Source organism: Dama dama, chromosome X (assembly GCF_033118175.1).
Source record: "Dama dama isolate Ldn47 chromosome X, ASM3311817v1, whole genome shotgun sequence".
Lineage (NCBI taxonomy): Eukaryota > Metazoa > Chordata > Mammalia > Artiodactyla > Cervidae > Dama > Dama dama.
This window is the reverse complement of record NC_083714.1, coordinates 140,735,075-140,762,886: the sequence shown is the minus strand read 5'-3', so window position 1 is coordinate 140,762,886 and position 27,812 is coordinate 140,735,075. Positions and strand designations below refer to the sequence as shown.

Here is a 27,812-nt window from a genome sequence, read left to right as displayed (position 1 = left end):
TTATTTCATGGTTGCACAGTATTTCATCATATGGAGGTAGCATTTTTTCATTAGTTACCTCCCGGTGACTATTTATGTTGATTCTAGCTGTTTTGTCCTTTGCTGATATTAACATGGTATTTTGATATCATTGTTTCATTGTGCAAATTCCTAGAGATTAAAAAAAACCTGGATTAACTGGGGTATATTTTAAAATCTAGTGATCTGTTGCATGTTTCGTGTTGGCATGAAAGCCAACGCTAATATTTAGGAGGAGAAGGCACCTCTGTGAGCAGAGGCGTCACTGGAATAGTTCAGAATAGAGCCTCTGCCCTTTTACAGTGTGTGACATTGTGTATTTCTAGCACTTGGGAGCAAGCTGAGTGCTGTGATTCTACCTGACTTTAGCCCCATTTTTAATTACAGGAAGCTCTTTCGCAGACACACTGAACTTTGATTGTGAAGATGGGGCTTGATGATTTCAGGAATGTAGAGAAAAGATAAATGCTAAAGATTGCTATTTGGAAACCTATTGTGAATGTGCTTATTTGGCATGTTAGAATAATGTCTTGTGACTAGTATTACAAATACTCAGGCAAGCCTTTGCCCTGAATTATTAATTAAGTTGCGTCTGACTCTTTGTGACCCCATGGACTGCAGCATGCCAGGCTTCCCTCTCTTTCACTCTCTCTCAGAGTTTGCTCAAACTCAGTGTCCATTGAATCGGTGATGGCATCTAACCATCTCATCCTCTGCCACCCTCTTCTCCTTTTGCCTTCAATCTTTCCCAGCATCAGGGTCTTTTCCAATGAGTCAGTTCTTCGAATCAGGTGGCCAGAGTACTGGAGCTTCAGCTTCAGCATCCATCCTTCCAATGAATATTCAGGGTTGATTTCCTTTAGGATTGACTGGTTTGTTCCCCTTGCTGGATAACTCGAGAAAAAAGGAATTGATTAGAAGGACATAGGTCATTCATTATAATCACCAGAAAATGACAGATCAGGTATAGAAAATAAACAACCACTAACAGTGAGCCTGATGGCCAAGACCAAGGGCAAGCTGTATTCTCATTAGGGCCTTACTGCTGACACCTAGTATACCTAGACCTCCCCGCGCCTTTAGGCTCCTGACTTCACTGCTACCCTCAAGAATAATCTAATGCCTGCCTCCCTGAAGACGCGAAGTCCTAACTGAGACTTTCTGATTGGCTGAGCCTAGGTCATGTGCTCAAGTGCCAGTCCCAGAAGACTTGGGAGAGGGAGTTATCTGACACCCTTTGCCTTTCCCCTTGAGAAATCTACTAAGAGCCACACAAAGGAGAACTGCTGATAAATAGAGAGTTCAATGATCCATAGCCAGAAAAAGAAGAAATGAGGACTAGTTACCACTGTGAGTTCTCTACTTCTATTTCTGGAATAGAATTATAAGGATTTATGATTCTCTTTACTGGTGCCTCCTTAAAAGCAGCAGGTCAGGTCCTTATAACGTCGTTTATTCTCCATCCCTTGGCATATGTTATTACTCTTAATGATTCCCAGCAATAATGATAATGCTTCATCATCACCTAGTGCTTGTGGTTTTCTGGATGTAGGTTCCATGGAGGGTGACATTTAATTAACTAGCCTCTATGTAGTAGGAATAATACCTCTTTGTGTTTACTTTGTGTGACATACCTTTTTTTTTTTTTTTTACTCCTCTCCCTATCTAAACACTAACCACCATTCCAACTTCCTTCCTCAGCAACATTCAAGAGCTACATTTTAGTCATTGCAATGAAGACTAGGCTTTTGTCTCTAGATTTCAGGACCCTTCTTGATCCCACCTTTTCCTGCCTATCAAACCACTGCTCACCAGCTCAAATCATTCATCCAGCCAGAGGGGTCCCTCCTGCCCAACCTGGGGCCCTTATGCATACATTGCCCATTGCCCTGAATGGAAATATAAGGCCCTGCATTTTGAGTGGGGGGGAAAAAACATATCTGTATTATTTTTCATATTTAGTACTCTGGAAATGTGCAAGTAGCAAATTATTTCCAATATCTCATATTTTCACTTGTCTTCCATGCTTATTTGTTTTGTGAGAAAAGCTGAAATGGAATGTAAATATTTTAGTGAATTCTGTAAGAACTTACATAGAACCAGCTGTATGTTTTTTTGGAAAGTAGAGAAGCTCCCTGGGTCTCTTCTGAAAGGGTAAATGTTGGACCAGATGATTTCTGACTTCTTCTACAAGTGTATGCTTCCTTGAATTTTAAAAATTGCATGAACAGAAGTGGGGGCTGACAGAGAAGGGGACTCCGAGCGCCGTTACAGAGTAGTACTCCTTCTTTTATTGACTTTATCTGAAAATGAGAATCGTGATTGATATTGTTGGAGTAGCTTGGGGGTAGATGAGTTCATTGAAGCCCTGTGAGTTAATTGTTAGAAGAATTTATTTTTAATTGAAGGATAATTACACTATTGTGTTGGTTTCTGCCATATATAAACATGTATCTGCCATAGGTATGTATATGTCCCCTCCCTCCTGAGCCTCCCTCCCACCTCTCACCCCATCTAGGCTCACCCATCTAGGCTCAGACTAAGCCTTGAACAGTTGCTCTGAGCTCCTTAACCACCCTTGCTGGCATCCGTCTACCATGATTGTTCTTTCCTTGGTCATCTGGACCAGCTTTAGCCAAATTGAAGACTGGAAGTCCATGACTTGAGGAAGCCTTCTGTCCTCCTGGTGGCCAGCAGGCTCCTCAAATAGGCCATGTTCATCACTGTTGCTGTGTCTCCATCCTGCTGCCTTCAGGCCTGATGCTTAGAAATGGGTTTCCCTCAGTAAAGCCTCCTGGGCGTGGCCATGCCCATTGAGAAAGAGGAAGGGAAGGCTGAGCCTGGGTGAAGATAGGAGAATACCAAGAGGGATCCAGTTAATAATGCATACTTACCATTAGGCCCGAGATTTTCTTTTTAGCCTGAGAAACATAACTGGAGCTTCGCTTGAGACTGGGCAGAGCAGCTTCCAGAACCTTTATTTTGAGGCTAAGAACTGGGGTGACCCAGACAGAACAGGAGCAATCCAGGATTCTTTTGGGGATGACGGTGTGGGGGCGGGTGGTAGAAATGAGGTTGGGCAGATGGGTGGTAGAATATCAAAGGGATTCTTTTTATATTTCCCACTCCAGTATTCTTGCCTGGAGAATGCCATGGACAGAGAAGCCTGGCAGGCTTCAGTCCATGGGGTCGCAAAGAGTCAGACATGACTGAGCGACTCACACACACATACACTCTTTTTATATTTCAGGGAAATAATCAGTGATGTCTAGAGAAACTGGGAATCCGTAATTCTCACTGACACAGAAAAAAATGCAGCCACAGCTGATTTAAGAGAGTCCGGGGCTACTTCCAATTTTGATGACGGTAGAAGGTGGGGCTAAGAGAGGCAATTCTACCCTTTTGGAGGCATGCTAACCTTAGCAAGGCAGGTCACTGAACCCTTCTATACCTCCTCCTCCTCATCTGTAAATCCAGGACAATAACAGTGCTCATCTCTTAGAATTGTTGTGAGGATTACATGAGTTAGTCCACTAAAGGGTTTAGGATTATGCCTGGTGCAGATTAGCAATAAGTGATGGTGACTTTTAGCTTGAACTAGCCTTTTCTGGCCAGACAGCACAAATGTCATCTAGGCCGACTGTTTGAGAGTCTGGGAGAAAAGGCCTCCTTCATTCAAATGTAGTGATCATTAAGGGCCGTTTCTTTGGGTTAACAAATTTCTTGCTTTTCCCATTTTGGAGAGGGTTAGCGTGTGGTGTGGAGTGATGTTTATTAAATTTCATTTGCCTGACAGCTCTCCGATTGAGTGGTTCTCAGGGGATGGGAACTTGGCTGAGGTGAAGGTAGGAGGAATAAGGGGACATCTGTGATGGGGGCTCTGCTCCTGAAATGGAAGCCGGGTGGGTCCTAGAGGGACTGAGATTTATAAGATGGAGGTCAGGGATGCTGGGAGATGGGTAAGGGGTCCCCAAAGGAACATACACTGTTTCAGAATGATTTTTGAGCTAAGAACCTGCTGATTCAAAGTAACTGTGCTAAACTGCATGTGTCCCATATCAAAGGGACCAAACTCTCCATTCAGGTTTATCTTTTTGTGCTGTTCATGTATTAAAGACTCACAAAAATTCTGTCCCTTTGAGATACGTGTGTGTGTGTGTGTGTTTTAAACGCCGTCTCCCAGATGGCATGCAGACCCTTTTTGGTGTCATTTCAAATCTGGGAGTGAATCTAGTAGCTGTCTTTGTTGCCAAAATTTTCTTGTTACATGAGATTACAAGACGTTCGAATACGCCATATTTATGTGCTTTTTATTCTGCCTTTGACATTTTTCTTTTCAGCAAGGAAATTATCCTGGCTTTTGTACAAATACCTCTCCAGGTCAGAACAAGGGCTTCTCGTCCCCTTCCAGGGGCTGACCCATGCATTGTCTGATTTTGTTTGCTTGCTCTGTGTACTCTGTAAACAGTTTTACCACGTTAACCTCCATGCCCACAGGCGTCCTCAGCCCTCTCCCATCAGAAACCCCCTGGAGTGTGAATTTAAGTTGCCGTTTCCTGACTGTACCCCAGATCTTCCGAATCTGAATTTCTGAGTGGGGTTCAGGGATTCTGACACATATTGATGCTCGGAACCCGTGTGTCTGTCCACCTCCCTGCTAGCAAATTCCTCAGCATCCTTATTTTCAGTCTTCTTATCCAGCCAGGAAGCTCCCTTCCCAAGTATGTATCCTGCATTGGTGTCAAGTTTGCTTTCCTAGGAAGGAAGGTAGGCTCTTGACATGAGCTTTGTGGTGAGGCGGGGAGAAAGCAGTTGTTAGCTAAAGTTCAGAGTTTATATCTTGTAAACAAGACGAGTCATCCAAGGAAAAGTTGAAAAGGTCTGCTAGCCTGAGCTGATAGAGACAGCCTTGTGAGTCTGACTGCATGAAACCGTGCTCTTGAGTCAGAAAAGATGGACAGAATGACACCAATGATTAACTGATAGAGATGTGGTGAGACTGGGCACTTTGTTTATCTACCTGTGGCTTGGGTAGATATCTACCTTGGGCTCTCCGACCCCAAGATTCCACTCATTACAGTAAAATAGCCTGTGTATCCTCTAAGCTGACTGGGTCTTGGCTGTGACTCAGGCCTCGTTGCCCTTGTTTTATGCATAATTCCAAGAGGATGGATTGTCAGACTGCTCAGGCCCCTGCATATGGCAGACTGCTGATTAAAAGCAATTTGCGGGAACAAGGGGAATAAGCAGACACAGGCACTTTGGCAAGAGGTGAAATTGACAGACGTTAGAATTCAAGAAATTTGGTTAAGTGGGGCTCATCATTCCACAATTCTTATATATATATTAGGTGGGAATCCAATGATACTTGCAAAAACTGAGTATTCCCAACTTGAAGACTTTATCTTAAGAATCTTCTAGTACTTAAAAAAAAAGTAGGCCATTGGTGATCAAGTGCAACATTGACTACTTAGTGATGGAGAGATAGGAATTTAAAAAGGGTCAAAGGTCTTGCACAGGTCATGGAATTGAGTCAGTAATGATCTAGTGGCTGAGCTAGGTTCCATCAGGTCTCTCCAAATTTATAGATTTTGTTTCATTAAAAAAAAAAATGGAAGCCTAAAATCCTGTACTGAGTCTCTCTTCCATTTGATTGTCCTAAATTTCTTTTAGCTTTGGCTGTGTACCAAAGCATTACATTAGTAAAATGCTTCCTGCGAGTGTATAGACGTTTAAGCTGGAAATTCAATACTCAAGTGATTAGAATCAGTGTTCTCTATACAAGTATAAGTGATAGCTTGGGTATTTTTCTGCATCCAGGGCAGAAATAAAATCAAGTTCTGGCATCCTTCTGTGAATATTAGCTAGGTTGAGACATTCTCAATAGTACCATTGTAAGATACAGGATGTAACATCCAAATTCTAAAATCGAATAGTCTTATGCCTGATTGTCTAACCCTTATATTTTAAGTTATGTTAAGAGAAAAAAACTTAGTGTTTGTGGTTATCCGAGGAAATGAACTAAATAAGGAAGGCAATAACATTGTGTTAGACGGAATAGTGCCTCTCTGTGATTTTTGTCACATAAAAATACAAGGGGGGGAATAGACAAAGGAAGAAACATATGGAGTCACCATGGCAACATACGAACCTGCCCAGGTCCCAGTGGCTCCACTGATAAGCTGGGAATATTATTGCTCACATAACACAGCTCCTCCAAGGTTAATGATGATGACACATGACCCTCAAACTCGAAACCTGGTTTCTGAGAGGATGGATAACAGGTGAATGCAGGACTGGGGTTTTAGATCAGGAAGAATCTTTGGTTATGCAGTGCTATACTCATCCGATAGGTGAAGGACCGAGGTCAGAGAGGTCAGGTGTCTCCATTGCCTCTTTTCATGTACTTTTCGTGGTGCATCGTAACGGTCAGGTTGTGTTCCTCTCAGTTCTGGAAGTCCCTGCAAGGCAAGAGGTGTCTATGAACCATCTTGATGTCCTTCTGTTCTGAGCAGAGTGTTGAGAACACACCAGATGTTTGCTGTTTATTAAACAAGTTGCTAAGGCAAGTCAGGGAAGGAGTGTCTCCAGTAACCAGCCTCCCAGGCAGCCCTTCTTTTATGAAATCTAAGCTTTGTAAACATTCTTGAAAAATATGTCAGTTCAGAACGTTCCAGACTCAATGATGGGTTTGTCTCAGCAGCATCTCGCTGGAGCAAGATGTTTAAATTCTTTTCATGAAGGTCCTGGCCAAGTCCACACACACATGATCTGTTTCACTGGGCTCTTCCTGCCTGCTGTGGGTCCCTTGAGGATGCTGATTCTGAATTTGTCATCTCTGTGTCACTAGAGGCTAGCACAGGAGCCAGAGCCCAAGAGTGCTTCTCTGAGTGTAGGTTAGTGTTTTTTTGCTAAATCACTTCCGTCGTGTCCGACTCTTTGTGACCCCACGAATTGGAGCCTGGCAGTCTCCTCTGTCCATGAAATTCTCCAGGCAAGAATGCTAGAGTAGGTTGCCATGCCCTCCTCCACGGGATCTTCCCAACCCAGGGATCGAACCCGTGTCTCTTATGTCTCCTGCATTGAGAGGTGGGTTCTTTACCACTAGTGCCACCTGAGAAGCCCCGATGTTTTCTAATGCTTTCTGAACACTAATCAGGCACCAGGCACCTTTCGGAAGCGCTTTCCCCGATTAATGCTTTAATCCTTGCAGTGGCATTATTACTGGTATTTCAACTGTATAGATGGAGGAAATGAGCACAGAGAAGTTCAGAATCTAATCCAAGGTCACATAGCTTGGTCATTAGAAGAGCAAAGATTGTAACCAAAGAATCTGGCTCCAGGGTGAACCATACCTACAAGTCCCCAAGTTTTGGTCTCAGCCCTACTTCGTACTCTTAGAATTTATCAAGGACTTCAAAGAGGCTTCGTTTATGTGGGCCAAATCTCTCCAAATTGACCACAGTAGAAATTCAACCCAAGAAAATTTAAAATATTAATGTATGTCAATATAACAATAAGCTCCTTGACTATTAATCTGATCTGTTTTTATTTGGGGAAAAAACCAGCTCTCTGTTCCTAAACACAGAAGTGTGTGACGAGAAGAGTGGCCAGGTTGTACATTATATCTGTTTTATAAATGACATCTCAGCAGACACCTGGATTCGCTCATCATCCACTCCGTGTTCAGTCTGTGGACGCTCGCCTCTGGGAAACTCCACTGTCCACTTGAAAGAGAAGGAGAGAGAAAAAGGCATGGTATCTTGGCTGTTTGCAATCCCTGGGGCTCCCCCTCGGTAGAGTTGGGAGTGTAGGTCACCCCCTTTCTGTGTGAGCCCAGGGCTGGGATGAATGTCACATAGATGAACCTCTGCGGTCCAGGGGGCCTTCCCACTGCAGAGGCGACCAGTGACATGTCGTCCTCTAACCTGGAGCTGCCTGTGGTGGGGGAATCCGGTCTCATAAAACCAATCCAGGGGCTTTCCTGCCTCTGTGCCTGAGGGCTCACTGCGACCCCGTTGCAGTGTTCTTTTCCTTCAGGCCGCTTCCCGGGCGCCTGGGCTGGACTAAGTGCCCCCCTTTCTGGGTTCATAGCTCCCCAAATAGAGCTCCATGATGGCCACCCCGCCCCCAACATGACATCACATCTCTCTACCCTGGACCAAGCACGTACTCTCCAAGAGCAGGGATCTAGAATTTCCTCCTCTTCCCATTTCCAGCACTGAGGGCAGATCTGCAGAGCAGAGTGCTGGGGAACATGGGGATGGAGGAGAAAAACTTGACCTGAAGATCGACGGAAAGTTCCTGGAGGCAGGGAATTGGACCAGGACTGGAGGCAAGTCCTGTCATTTGAAACAGTCAGAGCCTGGGCTGGGCATCTCCTGGAGAAAGAGCGAGGTGATAGATGTGGTCAGAGGGCCTGTGGAAAGGGGGCTGGTGGAAGACAAAGCTGGGAAGGTAAGAGAGGGCCCAATGTTACCTGTGTATAGAAATCACTTGGATGAAAGGAGCTCATCTGATGTTGCGTTCCAGAACGTATGGTAGTACTGAGGCAGGCTGATGGCAAGAATGAGTGCGCAGGCATTTTAGAGAAGATGAAAGTGTTTCTTCCGAGCAGCAGCCAGCAGACATCACATTTGGAGCCTCCTGGCCCCGGAGTGGCTGTCAGATTGGTTGTATCAGAGAAGGTCTTATATAAAAGATGCTCATGGCCTCTGGCAGGGTCAGTCTATTTATTCTCAAGGATGAAGGCCATACTCCTCGGACAAACACAAGAGAAGCTACATGACTAGGAATCAGTAGTTAAGGCAGGCATTTATTTTTAGTTGACAGCAAGAAATATTATTTTTCCTCTTGTGCTTCAGCTGCCATTGTGGCTAGATTTTATTACTCTGGAGAGAGGCAAAGCCAAGAATTTCCTGTAGACATTATTTCCCAGCAAGTGTCATGTTTTCAAATGCATGGAAACATCTTCCCCTTGATCTATTAATTCCAGATATTCACTGTGGCACCACTTAATAAATTATTATTACGAACTTAAGCTCATTGAAAAACTGCTACTGATGCTATTATTATTAACATAGTGCTTGTTGGAGAATTTAAAAGTACAGAAAAACAGAAAGAAGAAGAAATAATATCCCCTCCCTTATAATTCCAAACACTAAGATGCTGACCCCTCTCTGGTGGGCTCCCAAGTTATCTGCCCTGAGTTCCTTCTCTCCATGGATGCACGCACTCTTCCGTCTATCAAGAGTTGGGGTCTCTCCCCCTGGAACCTGGGCTGGTGTCCTGAATTGCTTTGACCACCAGAAGTCTACAGAGGTGCTGCTGTGCCCAGAGTTCAAGAGGCCTAGCAACTGTCACTTTCCCTCTGGAAACCAGCTGCCGTGAAAAGTCTGACTATGCAGAGACTCCATGCTGTGAGGAAGCCCAAGCTAATGATATGGAGAGGCCACCCGGAGGAGAGCCAAGGTGTCTGACAGGTGAGGAAAGCCTTCTCGGACCTTCTAGCCTAGCCCAGCCAGCAGTTCAGTGCAGTTGAATTTGTGACCTCAGCCAATGTCTCATAGAGCAGAAAACCACCCAGCTAAGACCAGTCTACCCACAGAATCATGAGAAACAATAAGTAATCATTTTATGACACTAAATTTTGCAGTTTGTTATTAGGCAACAAGCTATAACTGAAACACCCCATTGTATCTTAGAGTATTTAGTATCTTTCTTCAAAGCGGTTCTAGAAGAGTCACACCCATGCAATAAATACAAAGCGTTTTTTTTTTTTTTTTTTTTTTAGCACTTTTCACTTCACATTGTAGAACATGAAGTTTATCATTTTATCAAAGTGCTGTGACAGTGTTGAAGAATTACACACAGTTCGACTGTAGGGAGGGGGAGGTATTATCATCTGGGCCAATCAGACCCCCCCCCACCCCACCCAGGAAGGTAGAATGGGGACCAAGTGATTCTGGTCAGTGTTTGTGACTGGGGTGGCCACATTTGGGCACTGTACAAGCAGAAAGAGAAAATTAGCTATAGGGACAAAGAAGGAAGGAACAGGAACAGAGAGAGGAAAGGAAAAGGACACAGGGAGTCTCCCCGGGGTCTGCTGCTATTCTAGTTCTAACTCTTGTGTGCATCCCTCTGCGTTCCAGGAAATACTTGAACATTTGTTTCTAATAAATTCTTCATTTACTCTTAAACCACTCTGAGAGACTTTGGTTTCCTTCAACCAAATGGCTTTTGAATAAGGTCAGTGGTTTTGGAAGAAGGGCAGAAAGGTTTTAGAAGAAGAGCAAAAAGGAGTATCATCTGGGAGAAGCAGAAAGGGAGGTATTTGGGGGTAATGTGTGGGAACCAAGCATTGGCAATGCACAGCTATTCTATAAATAGATTAATCTTCTCTCTGCTGAAGGCTGAGTTAGCATTCTTCCAATCAATGTTATTTGGGCTCAAATGGACTCCCCCTAAAATAATCTCTACCAGTTTCCACTTCAGCCCCTCCACTCCTGGCCCCATATCCTCTCCCTCCATTAAAAATCTTTAAAATTCAGAAGGCAGTGTTATTGACGCAATGACTTATGTTGCATGACCGTCCATCCAATATTTTTAGCTGTGCTCCATTATTGATGGCTTGTTCCCCTTTAAAGGGTCATGTTTCTCCTCCACTCACTGTATGTTTAATATACATGAGCACATCCCCAAAGTTCTTGAAATTGTGAGGTATCTTTCCTATGTACTACACTTGATCTTAGCCAAAAGGCCGAGAAGCGATGGTATCTTTCCTATGTGTACAAACAGGCTCTCTGCATTGTTGTTCTGCCAATCTGGGGCTTCTCCTGAAAGAAGATGATTCCATGAGCAAATCCATCCTGCTGTGAATAAATAGCAGGCCAGGCCCTTGGGGGAGTTCTCAAGTAGATTCAGGTAGGGAACCGGGCTTTTTAAAAAAGTCCCCCTCAACTGACCCATAGTCTATAAATATTAGCCAAGACTAAAAGAGGTTTATTAAGCAATTTCCCCAGCTACAGGATTATATTTCAGGGAGTTTTGGAGGATAAGTACATCTTTATTGGGAATCACTATTAACATGGTCAATAGCTTTCACATTCTTAAGTCCCTCATTTCAAGGGCAGTTATGTTGAACTCCATATTCATCAGAAAATAATTGCAGAAGAAAGCACACCAGTTTTTTTTTGGAGGTGTCAGCATTATAAAAGGTGGAACTCAAAAGTTATATTTCTTTTCTGGGCAGTATTTGAAAATCGTGCCATGGCAGTTTGGCAGGACTAATTCGTAGATTGGCTTCCTTATGCTTGATGTTACATGAGCATCAAATTATCCAACTTCTCTCTGATTCTTTTAATATATTCCTTGCAAATAGATGTATGCTTCTTGCTGCCAAATATATTACACACACACACACACACACACACACATACATATACAGTGATTGGTGGTTCACTATTGAAAGACTCAACCAATTAAAATACAGTGATCTGTAGATGGCTGTAGTGGACATACCCTAAGGCAACCCTTCATGAGTTACATTCTTATTTAATCCTCTCACCTTAAGTGGCAGGGAAACCTGTGACCTGCTTCCACCCAGTAGAATATGGCAAAACTGATGGGATGGCACTCTCTTTTTAAAAATTGAACTATAATTGATTTGCAATACTGTGTTAGTTTCAAGTGTTCAGCAAAGTGATTCAGTTATACATATATATTTACATATCTATATTCTTTTTTCAATTCTTTTTTCCATTTCAATTATGTAAGTGAAAATTATATTCCAATTTTCAAATATTTTCCATTGGAAATATTTCCAATTATTTTCCATTTTCCATTGTTATAAGATATTGAATATACTTCCCATGCTGTATAGCAAATCTTTACTGTTCATCTATTTTACATATAGCAGTATGTACAATCCATGGGGTCGGACACCACTAAGTGGCTAACACTTTCACTTTTCATGTATCTGTTAATCCCAACCTCGTATTTTATCCCTCGCCCCACCCCTTCCCCTTTGGTAACCATAAATTTGTTCTCTATGTCTGTGGTTCTATTCATTTTTAAAATAAGTTTATTTGTACTATTTTTATTTATTTATTTTCTGTTCCAGTTCTTTATTGATGCACAGCCAATCACCCCAAACTTACTGGCTCACAACAGTGACAACATTCATTTTGAACTTGCAATTTGGACAGGGCTCAGTGGGGACAGCTTGTTTCTGCTCCATGTGGTGTCTCCTGGGATGGCTTGAAGGCCAAGGGCCACGGTTGTTGGCCAACTCACCCTCCTCTGTTGCAGGCTAGCATCCACGGGTACATCAGCTGTGGCTGTAGCCAGAACTTCTACACTTGAACCTTCCATGTGGCAGCTGGGCTGCCTCACAGACTGGTTCCTGCTTTCTCATGGTGAGTGACTCGAGAGGACTGAACAGAGGCTGTATCACCTTTTATGACTTGATTTGCTAAGCCTCACGGTCGCCCCCCCAGATGGAAGGGAGAGGACCCAGACCCCATGGCTTGATACAGGAGGGCAGCATCATGTATTCTTTTTAGATTCCACCTATTAGTGACATCATGTGACGTTTGTCTTTCTCTGTCTGACTTCCTTCACTGAGTATGATTATCTCTAGATCCATCTATGTTGCAGCAAATGGCAGTATTTCATTCTTTGTTAAGGCTGAGTAATATTCCCTTGTATATACAGACCACATCTTCTTTATCCATGCCTCTGTCAATGGGCATTTAGGTTGTCCCCATGTCTTGGCTGTTGTAAATAATGCTGCTCTGAACATAAGGGTGCATGTATCTTTTCAAATTAGGGTTTTCATCTTTTCTGGCTGTATGGGGGTGGCACTCTCTTGATTATATTACATCAGACCTTGTATGAAGGGACTGAAGTAAGAGTCTCTCCCTTGCCAATCTTGAAGTCAGCTGCCATTTTGGGAGAGGGTCATGTGGCAATGAACTCTGGACAGCCTCTAGGAGCTGAGAACAGCCCCTGGCTGACAACTAGGAAGAAAACAGGGGATTCCAGTCCTATAGCTTCAAGAAACCAAACTCTGACTGAAGGCCAGCTGTCACCTTTGTTGCAGCCTTGTGAGACTCTGAGCCAAGAGCCTAGTCATTCTGAGCCCAGGCTCCTGACCCAAGGAGCTAATAAATGCATGTTATTTTGAATCACTAAAGTTGTGATAGTTTGTTATACAGTATAGAAAACAAATGCAGTGAGTTTTCCATTAATTTCTATGACACAGTATTTATCAATTTGTTTTTAAACCAATTATGCTCAAACTCTCTGTGAAGAACCAGTGTTTTAATCTCCAGTCTATTTATGGAAAGATACTTTCATAAAATGAAGTAAAAATGAATGACTGGAAAAAGTAAATCAAAAGACACACAAAATACCCAGTCCTTAGAGCAATACTTTTATAAAGTGAAACAAAAAGGAGTTAGAAACATTCAATAAAGACACATAAAATGCAAACCTAAGAGGTTCATTATTAGATTTAATAGATGTATAATTTTTCTGCCAAATAAGTATAAAAGTTTCTCAACATTTACTCTCAATTTACATATCTAATTGAGGAGGATAATAAATAGTCCACAGACTGGCACCAGTCTATGGTTCATGAATTTGAATGAGATCGAATCAACTTATAAAATAACTGGTATTTTTGGAGGGCTTCCTAGGCCCTGGACACTGTGAACAGTCCTTTTCATGAATTTCCTTCTATTTATGTTTCTTATACCTCTATGAACCTTTACAAAGTCCCCCATTTATGTTTGAACAAACTAGGATGCTTGGGGTGAAGGTACTAGCCCAACTTGGTCACACAGCTAGTAAATACAGGAAGCTGTGACCCAAACCCAGACATCCTCACTGAACAGTATGATCCTGCAGAATTCCTCTATCATTCATAATGATGGAGATAATGTCATCCTCAAGGTATAAATAGGAGCTAGCATTAATTTCACCCCAGTCAAATATCCTTCAAAGTCCAACGTAGGGAGTTTTCTGTGCTCAGATGCTCTAAAAATGAGACCAAACCCTGGTGCCAAACATGAGCTCTAGGGAGATGAGACGTGGTGATTTCTAGAGGAAATGAACCTTGTTCTTGTTGGTCTGTCTTCTCAAAACCTGGTGGTTCTTAGTAGCGGAATCAGAGGTGCAGGAGGGGGGAAACTGGGTGTACTTGGTTGATTTATGCTCTGTCTACAGAAATGGCTTTCACTTCCTTCACTAAGGTGAAGGGTAACAGTTCTCATCAGAATCAGTGGGGAGATTTTTACAACTACTGATGCATGGGCCCTGTCCCCAGGGATTCCTAGGCTACTGGTCTGCAAGAGCCCAGTCAATCAAGAGTATTTCCAAACCCTCTCCATTGATTCTAATGTGTAGCCAAGGTTGAAACTGGATTCTTAAGGAAGGTAAGCATGGGAGGAGGTATAGCTGAGTCATCTCTGCTCCACTACTGATGCCCTGTTGCCCAGGGCTGTGCAGAAGCCACCTGGAAACAGCTTTCTGTCCATGGCACCCATCCATGGGGAATGCCCAGTTAGTTAGGACTAGGGCAGCTCAATTCCCCATTGCATTTGAAGCTCAGGAAATCTTCCACCAGCAGTTTAGCCTCTGTCAGTTCAGGTCTTCATTAACTTGGGACTCATCTGTTTTGCAAAATCACAGTCAATTGGTGTTAGCGTTGGAGGTTATCATTTATGGCAAAACTAGCATTTCATTACTACTTGGCTCTCATTCATGATTTTTACCTACACTGGAGGAAATACCTCTGTCATTTTAGGCCTTCCCAGGAATTCTAGTATTTTTAAATTTTACATTTATTCAGCTTCAAGTGACCAGAATTATACATCACCGAGAAGTTGCTTTCGAGAATTTTCTGTGGGTTCTCTCCACCTGTGTTAGACTGGACACAGTAGCTAGGGTTGAGCCTACTCTCACAGCATGTTTGATGGAATCCAATATTGTGAGAAGTTCCTGCAAAAGACAGTTTCTTAGCCCCTCATGACTCAAGGTGTGGTGCTTGGTAAGCTGAAGCACCCACAGCTCCTGGCAGCCTGCCGGAGATAGTCTTGGGCCCCACCCCAGATCTAAATGTGGAATCAGAATCTGCATTTAACCAGACCTCCAGCTGCTTCTTATGTATGTGTAGGAAGGCTTTGAGAAACAGTGAATGATGAGAAATGACTGCAAATTTGTTGTCTCCATTTTTGAAGATATGCATCAGCATATGAAATATTCTGTTAAGTCCAATGGTAAAGAGAACCATTCACTCTGGATTTTCCCAAATGTATTTGACCTTAAAACAACATCTTTTTTTTCCAGGTAGCACTTGAAAAAACCTTTTTGTCGCAGTAGTGCCTAGTGCCTAGTCAGAAAGTGCCTAGTCCCTCAGTCATGTCCAGCTCTTTGAGGCTGCATGGACTGTAGCCTGTTAGGCTCCTCTGTCCATGGAATTTTCCAGGCAAGAATACTGGAGTGGGTTTCCATTTACTCCTCCAGGACATTAGAATAGTATCCATATTGTTGGTGAGGGACCATTCTCCACGGGGCTCTCACCTTTCTGCTAGTCTTGGAACCAGTGGCAGAGACTTCATTTATTCTGAAGTCTCTTCTCAAGGATGTTTGTAGAGCAAACAGCCTGGGAAGACAGAGATAGGATTGCCCTCAAGAGCAAATATCAGTCCAATATAATAAAGACAACATTTCTCTCCAGGGCAAAGATCAGACGGACTTACCACCTATTTTAAAAGACTTGGGTCCCTACAGTGTGGGGTCTTCAACTATGACACAAACCCGCCACATGCACTGCATCCAGCTGGCCCTCCACTTCACCTGGAAGGGGAACTGCTTGGACCGAAGCTCGTGCTGCCTGCTATGCTGTGAGCAATCTGGTCCTTGGTCTCTGACTCAGGAAGCTCATGTCTCCTGGCAACACCCACAAGGCTATGGCAGGCCACCTTGTCAACTTGCAGGCAGAGTCAAATCAGTCCTTTGACATTTCTTGGTGATCACATGGGATCATCCTGAGAGACTTTTACACACTGTACATGACCAGGGAACCAGTTACCAGATCAGGAAAGATAATATCAGCGCCCACCAGGCCTTCTGGTGACCATTGCCCATAAGTACTCTCCTCAACTCAGGTGAACCAGCAGTGACCTCCTATGTGTGCAGTGAGCCGTTTTCTGAGCCAAGATGGTTTTCGCTGACATTTACTAGCATTTAGTATGAGTCAGGCACTCTCTGAATCCCTTTACATGTAGTTAACAGTTTAATCTTCATAGCAACCCTCTGAGATGAGAACTATTATGCCCATTTTGCATGCGGGCGTGCGTGCTCAGTCGTGTCCAACTCTTTGCGACCCTATGGACTGTAGCCTGCCAAGCTCCTCCATCCTTGGGATTTCCCAAGCAAGAATACTGGAGTGGGTTGCCATGCCCTCCTCCAGGGGATCTTTCTGACCCAGGGATCAAACCCACGTCTCCTGCACGGCAGGTGAATTCTTTACCACTGAGTCACCTGGGAAGCCCCTATATACTCATGCTTTACAAGTGATAAATAAGTACAGAGGCTAAGTGATTCGTCAGAGGTCACACAGCTAGAATTTGAACCCAGGTAATCTGACCTCGGAGCTAACTCTTAACTCTGTCACCACACTGGACCCCATGCTCTGAAACTGGCAGAGGATTTCTGCAACAGGAATCATTCTAGGATGGCTGGGTATGTGTGGTTTTATAAACACAAGCAGGCCCCAAGTATAGACATGCTCTGTTCAAAGGATTTGTCCATAACCAATCATCTTTGCTGTATGGTAGAAAAAGTACTGAATTTAGCATCTGAAAAATCTAGATTCCATCCCCACCTCTTATCTAGCAGCTCTGTGACTTTGGGGAAGTCACTTAACCTCTTTGGCTTTCACTTTCTCAATAATGGAGTTGGCCCAGATGAGCGTGCCAGACTTCTTGTAACTTTACATTCCTGTATTTTGATATTCAGTATACATTCTCTATAGTATTAATGTGATTAATTCCAAGGCTAGCAGCATAACATTTATTTCAAGTAAAATGAATCTGAAAATTGTAAATATACATAGGATAATATACAGAACAATATTTCCATGAACTAGAACTTGACTTTATCACTGATGACTTGGGCAAGTCATTTATAGTGTGAGGCTGCTATTAAAATAAAAGCTTGAAATATTTCTTCTGAGAGGGGGGTTATGAACTCTGATCAGAGATCTATCTAGCTTTGTCTATCCTCTCTCTAGCTCAGTGTTTTGTAAGGGGATGTATATTGTGGCCACTGGGCTATTTATTGTTTATAGCTTCATTCATCCATTTATTCAGAACACATTTATTGAATACTTGCCCACTTCTTGCCAGGTACTCTGTCACTGATGAAGCTATCATACTAGAGTACAGTGGGATCAAATTTCTGAGAAAGGCAAGTGCAGGGGCCTCCGAATGGGCACCTAAACTAATCAGTAGGTTTTGTGTGTTCGTTTGTAGGTGTGGTGAGCAGAGGAGATTCCCCTGTGAAATTGATGTAAAAGTTGAGACTCGCCAGCCAACGCTGGCTGGGCTGCTGGAAGCCAGGATGGAGTGTGTGTCAGTGACACTGTTCTAGGTGCAGGACACAGCCGGGGCCAAGGCCAGGAGGCATGAGAAAGCCAGACTCTTTGTCAGTGGAGTCAAAGCATGTGGTCTTCTCAGCATCACGTTATCTGCAACAAGTGGCCTGGGGTGGTATGGGGGTCCCCAGATTATAGGATGGTGTAGACAGGTGGCTTAGATGGTAAAGAACCTGCCTGCAATGCAGGAGATCCAGGTTCAATCCCTGGGTCAGAAAGATTCCCTGGAGAAGGAAATGGCAACCCACTCAAGTATTCTTGCCTGGAGAATCCCATGGACAGAGGAGCGGGGGGGGGGGGGGGGGGGGCGGGGTGACAGTGGGGGTGGGTACAGTCCACGGGGTCACAAGGGTCAGACACAATTTAGTGACTAGACCACCACCAGACAGCAGTATTTTGCAAACTTTCAACCCATCTTTAGGAAAGAAGCCTTTCTTAAGCAGCCCCTTCCCCCTTCCAAATTAGGGAAATTAGGAAGGGGCTCCTGGAGCAAGCTCCCAGCTAATTTTCCTGTTCCTCTAAGAGTCACTTTGCCCCTCAGAGAGTGTGTGGAAATCGTGTTGAGGGACACTCTTTCCTCTTCAAGACTGGATGCTTTCACCAAGACTGCACCTGGCTAAAGGTGTTGGCGGGCTGGCGCTCTCACTATCTGCCCCTCACTATCCCTTTTGCCCCCAGGAAGCACACAGACACACACTGCTTCTCTGGAGCTGATGGAGGGGCGCTGCTGGCACAGTAAATGCCAGGAGTCATTCTGTTCCAGCCTCGGCTTCTTCACAGCTTTCATGGGAGGAATCTGGGGGTGGGGAGGGGTGGCACTCCCTGTGGGAAAAGAGAAGAGCTTCCCATTTAGGCTTTGATTTCAGAGATCAGCCAGGCCACCCGCCCCTGCCCCCGGGCCTTCCAGCCACCCCAGACAGTGAGGAGATGCTGTCACCGGAACACGACTCATTTTCCTTATCAGAACGGTATCTGTGACTCAAAACGGGATGGAGAGCTAGGGAGCCAGAAGCTCCTTCTAAACTGAGGAAGAGGCTTGATGCCCGGGGCTCCGCTTCCTGGGGCCCCAAGGCCTGGCATGTTGGCCCCCTGGTGTTTTCACAGCTGCTTGGTGACCAACAGGAAAAATGTGTCATTGTTATTTGGTCTCTGCTACCTAGCAGTGTCTGGAAGGTCGGAGGCACGCAAACTATTTGGTGGAGGAGGAAAAGGGAATGCAAGTGTTGAAAACTCTCCATCTGAGTCAGGCGCTGCCTTGGCCTCAAGAGCTCAGGGACACCCCGGCTATCTTTTTTTTGTTGTTGTTCTGTTTCAAGATCCATTTCCAGACACCACGATGCATTTGGTTCATTTTTATTTTTAAGCAAGAGTGGTTTCCCCTTTTGGTTGGAGAAAAAGTTCCATTTTTCATCATCATTGCTTCTCCTTAAAAATCCCTGTCAGTTTTGGAAAACCTGAACTCTTTGAATACTGAGAGGATTCTGGGATTTAACAGTCAACTGGCCTTTAATTGCCAATGGTAGGGAAAATTGTTCAAAAAAATATAGTTCTGGAGGGATTACATGACATTTGAAGAAGCCAAGCAGGTGGTAGCACATGGCAGAGGGATGGGTCTAATGAATCTCATTTGTTTACTTTTGCCATTTAAAATTGGATTTACAAATTTGGGCTACCAGATCACTCATCAAATAGCACTGCGTGTATTGTATAAAATGCAAGTGAGATCATGTCCCTTTGTTACTTAACAACCTACAATGTATATAGCTGTATACTCACAATAGCCGAAAGGCCCAACTGTCTGTTGGCTGATGAGGAAATAAACAAACTGTGGTCTCCCCATACAATGAAATATTACACAGCCATAAAAAAGGATGAAGTACTGACATATACTACAACATACATGAACCTCCAAAATGTCATGCCAGGTGAAAGAAGCCAGTCACTAAATACCAGTGTATTGATTCTATTTATGTGAAACATCCAGAAGAGGTAAATCCTTAGAGATATAATGCAGATTGGTGGTTCCCAGGGACTGACAAGGAGGATGAAGTGTGGAATGACTGCTTATGGGGAGGGTGGGTTTCCATTTGAGATAATGAAAGCATTCTGGAACTAGATAGAGGTAGGGTTAGGCAAGAACATTTTGAGTATCTGAAGTGCCATTGAATTGGTCACTTTCACTTTTGTGACTTTCACCTCAGTAAGGAAAAACAAATTGTTATTTAAAAACCTGCACTGGCTCCCTATTTCCTTAAGTGCAGAAGCTGAGTCTTTTGAGTGGCCTGCCAGGACCCACAGGATCTGCGGCCCCCTGGCCTCATCCTTTCCTGCTGCCCTTATTCTCTTACTGGGCACACTGGCCTCCATGCATGCTGTGGCTCCATGCCAGCTGTCTCCCACTCTTTGCCCTAGCTGCTCCCTCTGCCTGGAGGGCACCTCTCCCCAGCCCCCACGGTGCTCCCTCCCTCACCCCCGTCATTTCTTTGCTCAGATATGTTACCTCTCCAGGAGGCCTGTTCTGACCACTCTGTTTCCATTTACACCAGCCCCAAGGGCCCTTCCCTTTATTCTGCTCTACTTTACTTATTACCTTCCAATGAACTGTGGACTTTCACTGATTGATTCTGATTATGGTTTGTTCTCTTTCTTCCCCTGCCTCCGCTCCCCCCGCCACCCCACCATCAGATTGTAGCTCCACTAAGGATTTTAGCCTGCTTTTGCATTCTGGGCTCAATTTGTGCTGATTTTTTAAAAAGGTTCCACAGAATCAAATAACAAACAATTACATGTTCAAACAGATTCAATTAGGTGCATTCTGAAGGAAACATCCACAGAAAATGAAGTATCAAATCTAATCATAAAGTGCCTTTATGCCTTTTTGTTCTCTGTCAATATTTATACTCGTGGAGGCAGAAAAGTGGAAACTTTCAGAAACTCCTCTGTCCCTCTCTTCTCTTCTCTCTGTTGTCACAAGCCACTTGAATTTTGAACCTGAAGGAGGTGCTTTGGATTGAAAGTTATTAATTATAGAAGGTGGTGGAACTAGAAGACATTTCCTACTGGTTGAAGTTACCTTATTGTTATTATTTTCACCAAATAGCATTTTCATCTTTCTCAGGGTCGACTGGGGTTGTTACAGCTTATATGGGGTGGCAAGAGGGGCAGGGGAGAATATATTGGATTTACCAAAAATTTCATTCAGGTTTTTCTGTTACATCGTATGGAAAAACCAGGCCCACCCAATAAAAACCTTTTTCTTTTTTTAAAACACCTTTTTTCTGTGCTTGCATTTATTTAGCACATCTGTGCAAGGCCTGGGTGATTGGAGGAGGTCCAAAGAACACACACATATTAGCATTTCAAGTAAGAGAACTGGATTTGTCACAAGGGGAGTGAAAGTGTGAGAAAGGGAAAAATAAAAAAGGAACAGAGAGAAAAGAAAGGACGAGAATTTAGAAATAGACCTCTGCCTGAAATATTTTTGTCCCCAACCAGGAAGTTGCTTTCGGAAACCTGGGCCCCAGACTCTTGCACACAGACCTTACACAAGGAGATCTATGATTAGAAAATCGCATCATGAGCTTACAGCGATGACATTTTGTAGCTGGGATGTCTCTGTTCATTTGGATCTGATCTGGATGGTGGCTGGCGATGCCCCTGTCTGATGCAAATACAAACAAGACATTCTCCAACCCCCCACCCCGCCCCTTCATATTTTTATGTGCATCTATCTCAAGCATAACAAAAGTGAGGATCAGAGTACCAGTTTGTCTGGTAGGTGAGACTTAGTGGGGAATTCTGATACCAGAGCTCTTGAACTCAAAGTTTCAGCTTTGGACATGGAACGATTCCTCCCCATCAATTACCACGCTCTCGTTGGGCTTAGGGGCGTGCCTCACCAATCTGCATTCCATCGTCCTGGCATTGACTTGGACACACCATCCCATATGGATTCCATTTGAGGGGGAAAAGAAAAAGTTCAAGAAGCAGAGGGGAGGTGGGATTTTTTGTGAATGTTGTAATCTCAGAGGAATGCAAAAGTAGCATGACCCGATATTAGCGACTCCTGCACTGCAAAGCATTCTGACCACAGTCACATAGGAAACGCTGCATTTCTGAGGCAGAAATGGTCAGTTCAGAGACAAGCAAAGACGCAGGAGCTAAAAACCACACACATACCCGTATCTTGTAACCAAGAGCAGCAATTTGCCTGCTGCTGAAAGAAAAAGGACTGTTGTTAATTTAACGTAAAGCACTTTGATGGGGATGTTTTCCTTGATTAACTGAAGCCTCCTCAAATAATAGTGGGCATTTCTGTTGTCACAAGGGGAGATAGATGGAGGAATAGTGATGTTGTGAGGCTGGCATCATCACTGAGACTTTTTCATATGTCCTTGGAGCATGAACTGAGCAAAAAATATCCAGATAAGCCAATTCCTCTTAGAGTTCTTATGATGTACAAGTGAAAGCTGCCTGGGAGAGTCCAAAATTGCCCAATTCAATGGTTCTCAACAAGGGGCAAACCAGCAGGGGCATATGTGGTGATATCTAGAAACATTTTTGGTTCTTACAATATGCGGGGTGGGCACTGCTATTGTCATCAAATAGATAGAGGTCAGGGATGCTGCTAAACATTTTGTCAAAACACAGGGCAGCCCCTTAACAAAGAATGATCTGACCCAAAATGTCACTAGTTCCAAGGTTAAGAAACCCCCATCGCAACCCACTTCCTAAATATAAACCCATTTGAAATATCCCCCAATTGGTAGAATCAACCAGAACAACAGTCTGATAAAAACAAAACCCAAGTAACCTAGTTAGTGATAGTTCTTTGTTCCTCTTTTCCACCCCACAGAAAATCATTGAATACATGTAGCCTGACCTTTAAAAAAAAAAAAAAAAAAAAAAAACACTTTGTAAGCAATCTCCCTAACTATGTCTTGCTGCAATGTCTGTCATTCTCTAGAGGCTATTCTGTTCCCAATAAAATTATTGAAGCCACTGGAATAATAAACATTTATAACCACATTAGCATCTCTTGGCTAAACTTGTTGAAATGGCAAGAGAGAGTGAAACATTGAAAAGACTTTTTAAAAAGAAATCTAGCTTACTTGATCATTCCTCCCCAATTGAAGGAGAAAGACTGAAATCTGTGCTAAAACTGGCCTTAGATGCAAGGCAATAAATGACATGGGCTTCCCAGCTGGCACTTGTGGTAAAGAACCCACCTATCAATGCAACAGATGTAAGACATGTGGGTTTGATCCCTGAGTTGGGAAGATCCCCTAGAGGAGGGCATGGCAACCCACTCCAGTATTCTTGCCTGGAGAATCCCATGGACACAGGAGCCCAGTGGGCTATAGTCCATAGAGTCACAAAGAGTCGACATGACTGAATCAACCTTGCAAGCAAGCAAATTAAGTAAGCAATAAGTGACATATACAAATGCAAGTCCAACTGGGCAATGCCTGCTTCAGTCAGCCTGAGCTCTTGGTTCTAATTTGCTGGCCAGAAGAGGGAACTGAGCTTGGGTTGTTCTTCCTAGTGAGGAAACTTGATGACTGTTATTGAAATATGAAGCCTTTGAGAATGTGAATACACAAAGTCCTGCCCATAGCATGGAGAGTTTTGTGCATAGAGTGATAATTGTGAGATTGGGGCTTTTAAGACATTTGGGGCCACCATTTATCTGTGTGACCTTGTGAGTGAATAACAACAGGTTACTCCTAGGTTGAAGTTGGCCTTGCAGACTCTGCTCAGATCTTAGTATCAGTCTGAATGTTAAAGTTCATGAATTTAGAATTTTCCAAGCAAACCTTTATGCAAAACAGAGTGGTGTTTCAGGGTTGAGGGCCTTCTCTATGACGGGCCCTTGAAAGCTGAAAATGGGAGAAGAATTCACAGGACAAAAGCTCAGAGACCATTAGAGGTTTTTTCCTTGGCAGGAAGTCTCTCCCAGAAGTCAGCCTGCAGGGAGAGAGGCAGTGGACTCTGGGCCTGCTGGACCCCCGGAGAAGGCAGGGTTTGTTTGTTTCTCTGTCAGTTTCACTCCTGGCCCACACCCTCCCACCCAGAACACTTGGCTATCTAGGTTACTCCTGCATCTGCTTTCAATTATATCAGGAATAGTTTTACAGTCTCTGTTTTACTCATGACTTTGTCTTGCCTTCTTTTTTGGGGCTTGAATTTGTATGAGGCATGAGGACAAAAGGGCGTTGAATCCCAAATCCAAATCCTGTTCGATGTATTCATTCGTTTATTTTCATCTCAGCAACAGGTAAGCGAGAAAGAAGCTTAATAGGAGGACCAAAATGTGAGTGTAGAAAACCATTAGTGACTTTTAAGAGGCAGAAAGCATTGGCTATTTAGGGCAGTTATTAAGAACTGAGCATTATCAATTTAGAAATGTCCCTTGGGTTGTTTATCAAGGTGTGTGACTTTGAGAGTGAGGAATGGAAAAGTCAGACGGAGAAGGAGTGAAATCACCCTCCATTTGAGATCTTGTGAACCAGCTGTTTCCTTTGCTAACTCTGTCTAAAGTTTAGAAGAGAAAAAAAAAAGTCAATGAGGAAATACATAAATATTTACAAAGGCTCCCCCTCGATCTTCAATACCCTTGTGCAAAATCCATCATCTTGCAGTCTTGCAGTGTGGTTGGATTTGAAATCAGTGGTGTAAGCAGGGTTTTTTTGGTTTGGTTTTTTTCTTCATAATGGGAGGGTAACCTGTTTGCAAAGCCTGTGGACTTGCTCTGCCTCAGAAGGGGCAAAGTTGACCCAGTGCCACTAGGAGCTGAACGAGAGGTTTCTAGGAGTCTGAGCATATTTGGGCCTCTCCGATTCACCATTAATGCATGTTTGGTAGTGACAAATAACAACGACTGGCACCGAGATCAGATTCCTAAGAGAAGACAGCTAAAGGTGTTCTCTTTCAGCTTCGTTCCCCAGGAGGGCTCACTCAGTTGCCCTAGTGGAGCCAGGCTCTGCCTTCTCTAAGTGATCTCTTTAGAAGTTTGAGGGATCGTGGCTCAAAAGGGAAAATTACTCAATCCGAGGAATTCTTTAAGAGCAGCTGAGAAGAGGCCCCAGAACCAGGCCTCTCCTCTGCTGGATCTAGTTCATGGTCCTTTTCATGGTTGCAGTCAGAAAAAATACATACAGTGTAAGAAATCAAATTGCTTCTTTTCAAAGTGGAAAAAGGACAGTGTAACTAACACTAGAGTTAGACAGAAGCCAGAAAGTGTGTCTCGTGCGAACGTTTCCTGATGCAAGAGCTACCTGACTGTTGCCCTGAAACCACAGCTAGCTATCACATGCTTGCAGGAACCTCCCAGAAGCTTCCTGTTTCATGTGGCTCCTGAGAAGGATTGCACAGTACTGTACATGTTACGTTGCCCATGTGCTGCTTCCAAGCTAGGAGACAGCAGAACTTGTACTTTGTATTCAGGGTACAAGTTGCGTCCAACTCTTTGCGACCCCATGGACTGCTGCCCGCCAGGCTCCCCTGTCCCTGGAATTTCCCAGGCAAGAAAACCAGAGTGGGTTGCCATTCACTTCTCCAGGGGATCTTCCCAACCCAGGAATCAAACCTGGGTCTCCTGCATTGCAGGCAGATTCTTTACCATCTGAACCACCAGGGAAGCCTATTTCGTATTCTAAGATATTTATGAATACATTCCATCAGTAAGTCTCTCCATCAGCACACAGACAATATAAAGGAGATTGTAGATCCGGCTTACCCATTCCATCGAGACCTCAGGGAGGAGCTGGGACATCTCCAGGGCTAAAAGCGATACGGTTTGGCAGTGGGACCTCAATGCAGCATTGGCGTGAGGCAGGGGAACATGATTGACTGATGGTAAGATGGTTCTCCAAGATGGAGCCAATGGGACAAGCAAGGGCAAGGTGGTTTGTGAGGCCAGAAGCCTTGCAGCCTCTTCTGCTGAGTCTGGTACCCACCAAAGACCAATGAGAGAGCAAGGAGGAGAACGTGGCCTCATGTAACATTCACATCAATCCTCCCAAGTCAGCTGTGTATCCCTAAGGCATGGGGGAGGTGTCTCTTCTTAGAAACGACAGTTGACATGTATTCAGTGCTGTTAAAGACAAGCCTCTGGTGACCAGTGACCAGCGTTGTCCAAGTTCTGAGCACACGGTGAGCAGTTTCCTAAGACTTAAGAGAGCACCATGGCCGCAGCCACAGGTCCCCAGTCGGGGCTTCTGGGGCCCCTCAGGCTCTGCTTCAGTGTGCTCTGCGGTTGATGAAGACTTCCTCTTCCCCTGTGTGAATTCAAGGAAACAGAAGGCCGTCTTGGCCGGACACCAGTCGCCCTGGCCTTGTTTGTCTCTGCTGGTCAGCTCGGAATTCCTGCATTCTCTCAGGCAGCTAGGAGGATGCTCGTGGCCCACTGTCCCTCAGCTCACCTGCAAGAGTGGCCAACCTCCTTCTCCACAGGTCTGGGCGTGCTTTCCGTCTCCATTCTGAGTGTGAAAGGAGGGCCTGCCCCCTCCCCTCCCCTCCAGCACAGGTTCTGTGGAATCACCATGACCCTGTAATAAGCAGCAGAGTGGAGAGCTTACATGTGGCCTCAAGGCCTCCATCATGTCCACTGACTATTAGTCCCTTGCTTTTCTCTCATTTGCACGTTATTCATTAACCAAGGATATTCTTTTTCTAAATGGATTTTTAAACAATACTTAAGACCTATAGGGAATTTGAAACATACAGAAGAGCACGATGATGACAACAAAGGCAGAAAGCCCTTATGAGCTTCATCCTCAGCCAAGCCAAAGTTGCTGTTGATATTTTGATGTATTTCCTTCTAGTGTTTTTTCTCTACATCTGCATATTTTCATAAACACTTGTCCCTCTTTTACAAACCTAGGTTATTCTGGATATGCAATTTTGTTTACTTTTTTCATGTCGTGGTCATTTAGCTACATTACCCCCACTTCCTACAATGTGGTTATTAATGGTTATGTACACTGTAAGAGTATGCCATATGTATTTAAAAATTACTATTGAGGGATGCTCCAAAGGTCTACAGTTTTTCTCAAGGATAAACAACACTGTAATGAACATCTCTTTTCATAGACTTTAGCCTGTTTCTCCGAATATTGGCCAAGCATAGGACCCTGGAAATAAAAAATTACAAAAGGTGTGTAAGTACTTTTGAAGCTGTTGATGCAGATTGTCAGACCACCCTCCAAAATGGCTATACCAGTTTACAGTCACTTAAAGTTTTCTTTATTTTTATTGTCAATTGATCCTTGATACTGAGGACTAATAGTGCCCATGCAGTCTCAAGAGAAGGAGCTGGTTTGTGCCTTTCAATCAGGAATTTCAAGATCCAAGAGGAAAACTGATCAGAAGTGCAGCTGATGGTGCTTCCTAAGGTTGTTCTAGAAGGAAGTGACCCTTTTAGGACCATTTTGGCAGAATGACTGACTTTACCAAAGAGACTGGCACAAAATACCCTCAACTTGAACATGAGAAAGATATATACCTCATCCAAAAGTTCCCTTAGGTCCTCCAAAGCCATACTTCTTTACTCAAGTCAGGGTTCATGACAGGGTAGCCAGTGAGGGTTTGAGGTTTCAGTAAGGGAAGGGCATATGCGTTCCTGATGAGCTCTGGCATAAAGGGAAGCGAATGAACAAGCTGACCTTTGAGGTCATTCAGTTGGTGCACCCCGTGTAGTGGGCAGCTCAAGGATGGTCCTCATCCTCTTGCTTCTGGCCACAACTGACTGCGTCAGTGTTTTTCCCCTGGGGATAATAATACCCATTGCCTTCCCAAGGGATCCTTGGGGTTGAATTGGTGCTTATCAAAGGTTTAGAGGAGGAGACCCAACATTGTGTGCAAATGGTTGATAGGGAGTCCCAGCCCATGGCACAACTGTCTAAGGAGGTCTTGGGTTGCTCACAGAACCAGTCTGGGGTTAACAGCCTGCATCCTTTCAGAGTTCCTGGGGGTGATTGTGCAAGAGACTCGTGATCTGATCACAAGAGCAAAGAGAGTGCTTGTGTTGCCGATAACAAAGAATTACACAAGGCCTAGAACAAATGCCAATGTTTTAAAACACTTGGCGGAAATTTAAACTGCAAGGCATTTTATCATCTCAGGCCATCAC

At 44.0% G+C, this 27,812-nt stretch overlaps 2 long non-coding RNA genes and 1 pseudogene across 4 annotated transcripts in view; 1 reads left to right on the top strand and 2 right to left on the bottom strand.

Moving 5' to 3' along the window:
* Nucleotides 1-766: 766 nt before the first annotated feature.
* On the bottom strand, nt 767-25,839 carry LOC133052021 (uncharacterized). Of its 2 annotated transcripts, none has more exons than XR_009691990.1 (8): nt 25,419-25,839; nt 8,498-8,806; nt 8,192-8,399; nt 7,677-7,745; nt 6,170-6,479; nt 2,543-2,858; nt 2,112-2,321; nt 767-904 (listed from the first exon to the last, which is right to left on the bottom strand). It is a non-coding gene; the product is annotated as an uncharacterized LOC133052021 (long non-coding RNA). The 2 variants fall into 2 exon arrangements; XR_009691991.1 differs by having other exon boundaries at nt 8,498-8,774.
* Nucleotides 905-27,812, top strand: part of LOC133052022 (uncharacterized) — a 49,092-nt gene continuing 22,184 nt past the window's right edge. For both annotated transcript variants that reach the window (XR_009691992.1, XR_009691993.1), the window contains exon 1: nt 905-1,368. This is a non-coding gene — a long non-coding RNA (uncharacterized LOC133052022). The remainder of the gene's footprint in view (nt 1,369-27,812) is intronic.
* On the bottom strand, nt 10,661-10,789 carry LOC133053371 (U2 spliceosomal RNA; annotated as a pseudogene).